Genomic DNA, 8,024 nt, shown 5'->3' with positions numbered 1-8,024 from the left:
CTTGGCCTGCCTGTTTTATAATTTGCAGAGTTCCAGAGTAGCTGAAAAAAATATTCTTCCTTTCTGTTCACCTTTCATTTATCTAGGGGATACACAATGCATAAGATAAACACCAATTGCTGATATATAACCTCAGAACAAAGATCAGAGGGAAAATTTTTTATATGCTTGGACTAATGCATGAGGTAAACTGCTAGGATGGGACCTTGGATTTTTATACCATAAAGGGGAAGAATGACCAGATTTACTGCCTTGTAGCTTTTAATATTAAAAATGTTGCTCCAAATTCTTTTCATGTAAACCATGCAAGGATTCAGTATTTATGTAGTTCACTGGCTATAATAAATGCTTACTTGTCTCTGTTGCTCATTTGAAACTTGTAAAAAGATTGATGTATGTCATGTACTTTGAGGCTTTAAGCTGACATGCAAAAGAAAGTACAGTAATATCCTCCTTGTTTCCTCAAAATTCATTCAATTAATATCTATCTTCCAATAATTAGTGGAGAATCTGAAAAATAAAAATACTTGCTAACATATAAGCTTTTGTAAACAAAGTACAGGTTGGATGGAGTACAAGGGCAACAGCACTGCTGGGGCTGACCATCAGTGTTTGGGATTCATCCCACCTTATTACCTGGTGCCATCTGATTAGTTCTTTTTTGAAACTGGTGGTTGTGATAAGAGACCAGGTCACAGTGGGACCCCCAAGTGTTGGTCCTGTGTGAGTCAGCCTCCTTATCAGGTTGGTCTTCCTGACTGATCCCAGGTTTTTGAGTTGGATTTCCTCCTGAGAGACATGGAAATGGAGAGGTGTGGGGCTCCTGTACTATATATTGTACTAGTAAAGAGGGCTGTAAGAAAAGCCAGAGGAAATGTCTCTGTGAGGTATCAGGCAAAAAACCTATGACTTATTGTCTACATGGAGAAATTGTCCATGTTGTTTCTGTGGAAAAGTTAATCTGCAACTCCTGAATCATCTTAGACACTTCCATTGCTCTCTAAGAATGCCAGGAAGATCATGGAGCTGTGCCCGCAGTTTTTCTTGTTTCATAATTCTTTGTACATGATCTGAAAGCCCATGGGGCATGGTGGATTGCTAAACCAGAAGAATTTGGGCAATGACTTCTCTCAATTAAAGCACATGGTTACTTCATCTTAAGGAACTGGTTGCCCTATCCCTCTTCTCCATGGAGAGCAATGAAAAATATACTCTTGACCTCTTTCTAAATAGGGTAAATTAAAACCAGATTTTGAAGTTCAAAATATAAATTCTCATTTAGCTCTTTTTTGAGCAGCTCTAACTGCGTTACAGGCATCGCTATGAACCAACTTGCTGTCAGTGAACACTACTGTTATTATCAACACAAAACATTTCTATTGGGGTAACTAACAGAGAAATGCCTTAGCACAAATGCTGTGCCATGTTCAAAAAGCCAGCAGTCACCACTGTTTGGGTGCTTCCTCGGCAAATTATTCTGCAGTTCAGAAGATAAGAGTAACTTTCAGGGTAACTAAGTTCAACAACCCCACAGTTAGTATATCCTGAAAGAGTTACAGAAAGATACCTTCAAAAGACAAGCAGTTTTTCAGAGACAAACTGATTTACCAACAACTTGTAAACTATGTTTTTACTGTATCTGGTATGTTGAGTTTTTGTAACTTTCCATGAAAAAGGAACCCCAGACAAAAAAAATATTAACTAAAAACACACCCTGTTTCTTTCTGGGGTGAGGATAAAATGACTTTTAGAGACCACTAACATCCTGGCTGAGTCAATTCAACCTCCCTAAAGTCAAATACGTAGCTTGGTTTAGTTGAACATATCAGTTTTTAAACACTGACAGTCTTAAAAAACCCTACAAAAGCCGATAATAAAATCAGTTTGGTTTTTTTCTTCCTATCTTCTTACAAAAATATGAAAACTTAATGTAAAAATTGGCTTTTAAGCTTTGCTCTGGAAGATTTGTTTGTCAGGTAAATTTCATACATCTGCCTTTTGAGACATTTTCCCTTTTTTTCCAGCTTCTAAGTCCCAGCAGGAAGAACTCATATGAGAAGGCAACACTATGTCTGCATTACCTACCGTGCATATCCTACAGTGAGTGACGCTTAGCCAAGATTTGCTCTCTCTTAAGAGATGGACTACTGAGAAACTGGGGACAAACAAGTTTTTTCACCATGGGAAGCCAATATGGAACAAGCAAACCTTTCTCTGACATCTTAAGATAATCTGGCTTGGCACATCCACATAGGAAAGTTACTGATTTAGTTTAATGAAGACACCTGCAAAAAAAGTTTGTTAACACACTTGACATAAATGATTTGGGAGTTTTATAAAGGATGCTTTACTCTAGTCCTCAGAAAATTCATTTGCAAATTAAGCTGAGACAAAGAGTGAATTGAATAGTGAATAGGCTCAAGAGCCTGCTGCCTGAAATAGCTAGTGCTGTCTTCAGGTCAGCAGAGGATTGGCTGCTGTCTTTATTAATGACCTGGGTTTTGTTATTCTGTTTCCTGAATAGATGCAGGAGTATTGCCTCCCACTTCTCTTCTTACAGGAAGGTATGAAAGGAGAATAGCAGAGACTGGCAGGTTTACGTTTTTAGTATTCCTTTATACTCATTGTGGTGTCGGTATTGACTATGTGTCCCTTCAGGACTGGTTTAGCACAGGTTCCCTAGATGGGGTCTGTCAAACTCACCTGAAGACTTCAGTTCTCTTTTGTCTTGCAATATATAACTCAAAGCACATATTCTACTCCCAATCTGTTGCAACCAGTTGAAGAGGTGTTTTTTTTCTTTTAACTCCAGGGAGGAGGGGGCAGGCGCCTTCTGTTAATGGGCCAGCTGTTAACCAGGTGGAGCCATGTTTCTTATTTCTTCCAGGACCCATCCTCCCTCTAGGGGGACATCTTCTTCTATTAATGGCTCACTATTGGCTTCATTAAGGCTCACCACATGACTGATAACATTATATCATTGCATTGTGAGATGCTCTACCCAGTGGGAGGAGCCAAGCATTCCTACCTAGATAAAAGCTGAAATTCAGCACAGCAGGATAGCCTGTTTTCCACTGGATTCCCAGAGGAAAACTGGGTCTATCTTGCCACCACTGGACCCTTCTACAGGATTATCTCTATTCCAATGGAACCACATCTCTTACTCCAGGAGGACTTATTTGGACTGCTTCCAATGCCCTAATCAACAGGGTGTCAGGTCGTATTTCTGACTCATTGTTTCTAGGATTTTTTGCTTGTTTGTTTGCTTTACTACATTTTTATGTTTTAATATTCTCATTCCCAAATCTTTGCCTGAAGGCCCTTAATTGCAAAGTTATAATAATTTGTAGGAAGGGGGCTTGCATTTTCCATTCCAAGGGAAGCTCCAGCTTTCCCTGGCAGACACCTGTCTTTTCCAAACCAAGACATCTTTGTCCACCACTAATATTGTGACTCTTAAAAACAGGGTCAAATTCTGCTCTGAAAGCAGAGCAATGGGTTGAGTTTCAATGAGCAATGACTTCTGATTCTTCTCAGTTAAAGCACATTTTTATTTCACATTAAGAAATTGGTGGCCCTACCCCTTGTGAACTTCTTGGCTTCTGAAGATCATGTGTGGGGTACATTGCATAGACCTTGTATCAAACTTGGAAGGAAGTACTTCCTAGTACTCTCCACAGTTGGAAATAACTGTACTTCCTGACACCTAGCTCCAGTGAACCTCTAGACAGTCTTTTAATGATGCCTGGGTCAGGCATAATATGCCCAGGTCATAGAGTATCAGCGATTCAGCTGTAGGCACCCTGCTAGAGACTTCATGCAGATTCTCCAAAAATATTTACTTAAGCATGCACTGTTTCCATTGGTGGGCTTCTTGCCTAGGACATGTCCCAGAGAATGGTTTCATTTTATGACTCTGGAGCAGCTTTGCCAGAAACAATTTTTCATCCTTTTGTACTTTTATAAACATTTCTATAATCTGCTTTTGAAAACATAGAAGGGGCAGATAATAGAGCCTGAAAGAATAATACTAAAATCTTCCTGGGTATCTTTTTGTTATGAGATCCCAAGAGGAAGTAGCATAGGTTAGCTGGGTGACAAAGCAGAGTTGAAGACTCCAGGTTTGAGGTAGTACCGTGAGCTCAGGTGCTGGTCACACCCACTCACACTGTTTGGAGGTGGGAGTGTGAACAAGACCATGTTCACCTACTTGGTCTATTTTTCTGCATGTGCATCAAATCAGAAGAAGCATAGAAGCAGAATGGGTGAGCAAGAGGTGTGTGTCAGTGAGCAGCTCAGGTATAGACTGACTCGGAAGTCCAAGGACAGCATTTATTTCTGACAGTTAACAGCATGTAAGACTTGAATATTAGACAAATCCATTGGAAAAGAGTCTCCCTGAGAAATCATGATTCTAGTCAGCTTCCTCAGAGACTATTAGCTCTAAAACTCATGTTTTATTTAAATTTGATGTACAGATGTTATTCTTAAACAGTGCTCAAGCTTTCGAAAGTGTTTGTGCAGAGGCCTCTCAGGATTGCAAAACCAGCTGTCCACTAAAGCCTGTGATGGTCAAATCTTCAGAAACATGGAGTATTTATTGCTCTTACAGTTCTGAAGAACAGAAATACCACAACTATTCAAATTACTTGGAAGCTTTATGGACGTCCTTTTTATGGAGAGGAAATTTGACCAAAACAACAAAATTTTTTCATCAGATGTTTTGTTCTATTGAATAGGATCATCTGTTAAACTTAAAATGCTTGCACACAAGGCACTAAAATTCAAATGAATGAGAAGTAGCATCTACACCACTAAAAAACAAAGATAAAATTTCCCCCTTTCTTTCCATCCAGGTACTCCCATCTGTCTGTCCACTTCTCCCTCCCTCTTTGAGATCTTTGAGTTTTATCTCTTGAGTTTTCCACCTGGCTTTAATATTATACTTGCCAAGTGTAACATTTATGTTAATAATGTTAAATTCCCATCTTATACCTTCTTTTTTTAAGAACGCATGGTTTTTCTCTTATTATCCTTGCATGTAGCATTTTAATTTTGTGTATTGAGTAACATTATATTTTAAAATACCAGATGTTTCCTTAGAGGTGCAACAAGTTCCTGGATCATTTCTTGTTTGTTGAAACACCGGAAGAAACAACTTGCATTGTGGAAATCACAAATTTGTTTTCAATGCTAATTCAGGGCAGCCTGACTTAAAGCATAATTCCAGGTATTTTTTAAAAGTAAAGATTTCTTCCAGAATTTTGTTTTGATGACATTTTAGTAGGTTCATAGGAAATAGGTTTTGTTCCAGCAGTGAAATACAAACTTGGCATTACACGCACTTTTTTCCAGTAAAAAGGTAGTGAATGCCAATGCCTGTAAGCGGTTGAAAAAGAGTCTTGCAGCATCTGAATGGTATGAATGGTAAAGCTACTGCACATGACATAGAACTTCCTCAAATTACATTGATCTACATATTTTACATGGTGACAACAATATACTAATATTTCAAGAGTAAGGAGTATTTCTTAGAGTTAGAATGCAAAATTTTTTTACTACAGGATGGGGTAGATCCTAAAATATATATGTGTCCAAAAAGTGATTAGATATGATGAAAAATTATCTCCAACAGTATTTAACAGGAGATCTTCCCTGTGGCTCAAAAATCTTCTCAGCTGCAGGTCTTTGACCAGTGTCTATCCTAATTTAATACTGCAGTCGCTGTACTTCTAAGGATGAAATAAAAGTGGATTTCAAAACTCTTTAAATGATTTAGAATATGAATTTGTATGGAGCTGCCAGATGCACATGGCTAAATTCCTTATGCATATTTTTCAAATCTTTGCCCCCAAATGACCACCTATTTTAAAAGCCTTTTTTCTTCCCATCCTGGTTGGTGTTGAATCTTCTTCACTTCAAGATGTCAAAAACCAATGAGAGGTAAGAGGATATCTAGCTTAAATTGTAAGACAATATTTAACTTGTGAAAGAACATTTTATCTTTTTAAAATCACCCTCTAGCTGCAGTGGGTATTGCAGTACCTACACTATTGATTTGCTCTGGACTCCTCCCAGATTGATAAGCACTGTTTTTAATATTACTACAAGCACCACTCCATTAACCTTCCAGGTCTTCAAAAAACCACTAGGGTGTTTACTCTAATACTGTATTCCCCTTCCCCTTTTTTTTTTTTTTTTTTTTTTGGGAGCATCCTACAATTTTTCCATCATAGGTACCAAAGAATTCTTCCTGATAATAGGCTTGATTGTGCAGACCACTTAGATATGATTGGCAGATTAGGTATTGAAACAGTGTTTGCTAGAGAGATTATGCTGAGAAGAGCATAATGAAAGTCTGCTTGGGTAACATTAAAATATTCAAACAGCTTATAGTCTGCTTCCCAACAAATCCTGCCAATATGTTGTCATCACATCAGGATTTTATGGTTTAAAGGAGTATAGGCATTTTTTCTAAAATCAAATAGAGGCATTTTTTTATAGCTTAGAGAGACAGGAAATCACTGGCAAGCAATTATTTCCTATTGCTAAATGACTCTTCGTATTTTTCCTCTAGTGTTGCCAGCAATCTAACAACTGTTAAGAGTTATCAAATTTCCAATAATAGACGCCAAACTAAGACTGGAAGAAGGAACAATTATGTCATTTTTCAATTATACAGGAATAATTAGGTGTCCTGGGTTGTAGTGTAGGATGTACACAAAGTATTTATTCTATCACCATCTTCATGAACTGTTAAACCAAGTGGGGCCGTGTTCTTCCCAGGCCCCTGCCTTTGGGCTGTCTTCTGTTAATGGCCCATTAACGCCTTGCCCATGACTCACAGGTACCTCCCTCCAGGAGTTATCTCTGTTTAATGGGCCATCAAGGACCCACTTCACAACTCATCATCCCATTGTGAGATGCTCTGCCCAGGAGGAGGAGCCAAGCATTCTCACCTGGATATAATCTGGGATTTGGGACAGGGCAAGCAGCCCTTAACTACTGGATTCCCAGAGGACCAGAGCTACCAGACCTTTCTACAGGATCACTGCTTCAGGAAGAGCACCTCACCTGGACTGCTTCCACCACTCTGCTCAGGTTGTATTTTGACTCTGTCAGTGGTCTTTTGTGTTATTGCATTTATTTTATTTTATTTTACCTTTTTACCTTTCTTCTTATTAAATTGTATTTCTGACTTTGAGCCTCTCACTCATTTTGCTTTCAAACCATGACATTAGGTTATCAGTTTATCTACTTTTTTTTTTTTTTTTTTGAGACCAGCAAAACTACCAAAAAAAAAGGGTAATCATTTGCAAAAACAATTTTCTTTCTGTACCTATTAAAAGGGGAGTGTTGGGGAGTAAAATTAACAGATTTAGAATAAATAGTTATAAAGGATTAATTTTTCCTGACAAAGAGGCATCTTGATGCTAATCTCGGAACCTGAGACTTGCAACATGTGCCTTGAAACTCTACCTTGCCCTTTGCTTGGTTATGTACCGTGCCTTGATGCAAACTGTTCAGTCCACACAATTTGATATGCCCATAAATGCCATGGGATTTCTGACTTCATCTTAGCCATTACTCTCAGACGTAATAAAACAGTTCTGAGATATACCTTCAGTTTCATTTGTTCCTTTCATTAAGGACTTCTTGCATTTTTGTAAAGTTTTAGACACATTTTGAATGCTAAATAAAACTACCCTTAAGGATATTTCAGAAACTACCGTAAGTGCTAATTTTTCTATGATTTCTAGACCAGGTTAAAATGCAACACTCATCCAACAATGCTAGAACAGTCCTTATAGCAGGACCTGAGAAACAGCTTCAGTTAGCTCCTATAAGGTAGAGTCCAGAGTTACACTGAGCAGCAATGGTCTTTAACAAGTGGCTTCAGACTTTCCTAGGGCTCATGGTCTTTGTCATGGTTACAGGAATTTTGCTGTGGATCAGAAGCAATGCAACAGGAAATCCTTGCCACAACCACCAACCACTGTTTTTTATTGCAATGTAAGGGTCAA

This window comes from Zosterops lateralis, assembly GCF_965231275.1.
Source record: "Zosterops lateralis genome assembly, chromosome: 3".
Classification (NCBI taxonomy): domain Eukaryota; kingdom Metazoa; phylum Chordata; class Aves; order Passeriformes; family Zosteropidae; genus Zosterops; species Zosterops lateralis.
This window is presented reverse-complemented; position numbering follows the sequence as displayed.